A 1,412-nucleotide genomic window follows, 5' to 3' on the forward strand; every position below is an offset into this window, starting at 1 on the left:
ACTGCAGGCAGCCGTGTGTGAGTCTGAAATGAAAGCAGACTGTCAACACATACCTGGAAGGAGTCACAGTAGTCCAGGAAGTGAGACCATGCTATAAAGTTGTAATTAGATGTTGTTTAGCGCTTAGCACTATTTACCTCTAGTTTAATCCATTTAGCGTTAATAATGACACAGATGATTCGGATTAACCCTAAACTCATTCACCAAATTATGTTTATAATGTAAATATCTCTAGTCAGTTTGAATAATCGCTATTACACAAGGCAACAGATCAATATAATTCAGATGCTATATCATCGTCTGTCGCCACCGTGACATAGAAATGGATCTGAGCATTCGTGCCTATTATGCAAGAAATCCTGACGCTTCCCCGCAGCGGATCGGGCTAATTAATTACAGAAACTACAGAGGGCACTTGGCAGCGTCCGTCACTATGGAGACAACCCCAGGGGTGGGGTGCGAGGCGTACATGCTCCAGCCCTCCAGCTGGCCCACAACGCCTCGCATCGTCTCCATGATGACGCATAAATGCACACAGAGCCTGCGCAAACGCGCGTTCTTGAGGCTCGCTTTGACTGATCCGAGAGGCGAATACGAGGTGAGTGTTTCAGGGAATAGGACAACAATGGTACAGATCTTGAGATGGGAGACATGGGTTCATAGTATCTTTACTTTCCAACAGGGACGGCTCATTTTACGAGCGGTTATTCGGAGTAGAAGTGCAATATTTGACACGTGCGTTCACAGCCATTAGAACGTTTTGCATTGGACTGGGTATGTGTTGCTAAAATATGAATGGAATACAGATACCAATACAGTAAGAACATTTAAAACTAAAACCCGATTTCTTTATATTTCCTTTCGATTCATGTTGGGATTGATCGGATGACACGATCATTGATGGTATGTGCTTTCTGTTTACTTATCTTTGTATTTATCTACTAACGTTGTGAAGAACTGTATATCTGTGTAGAATGCAAAATTACAGCAATTGATACCTATCCTGAGCACTAGTATGTCTAATCTATGAACATCCCTGAAGAAGGTTATACCGAAATGCATTGGCTAATGTACATAACAATTTCTGTAAGAAGACTGCCCAATGGCTTATCGGCAACAAATGCTATATATATAGCAAAAAAACAGGAATGTGAATAAAACATTTCGGACCACAGATTCAATGAGTGAAAGAATGTGTTTAGAGAGATTTAACTTTTCAAAGGAACTATATAATAGCCCCTCTGGGCTTGTAACTGTGAGCGTCAACCTTAGTAAGGTGAAGTCACCTTATTTTTTGTTGGTTCATATATGTATATGGTCTTTGTGCTATACGACCTTTCATAGGCTGGATGTTACAGGTTAAAGCAATATAGAATGTAATATAGATGTAAAAGACTGATCACAAAAAGGAT

General features: G+C 40.5%; 1 long non-coding RNA gene across 1 annotated transcript; it reads left to right on the forward strand.

The window, feature by feature from the left end:
• Window positions 1–469: 469 nt before the first annotated feature.
• On the forward strand, window positions 470–1,173 carry LOC138527996 (uncharacterized). The gene is made up of 3 exons (XR_011284097.1): window positions 470–598; window positions 683–774; window positions 974–1,173. It is a non-coding gene; the product is annotated as an uncharacterized lncRNA (long non-coding RNA).
• Window positions 1,174–1,412: the final 239 nt, after the last annotated feature.

Source organism: Ambystoma mexicanum, chromosome 7q (assembly GCF_040938575.1).
Source record: "Ambystoma mexicanum isolate Mex_15411 chromosome 7q, UKY_AmexF1_1, whole genome shotgun sequence".
Classification (NCBI taxonomy): domain Eukaryota; kingdom Metazoa; phylum Chordata; class Amphibia; order Caudata; family Ambystomatidae; genus Ambystoma; species Ambystoma mexicanum.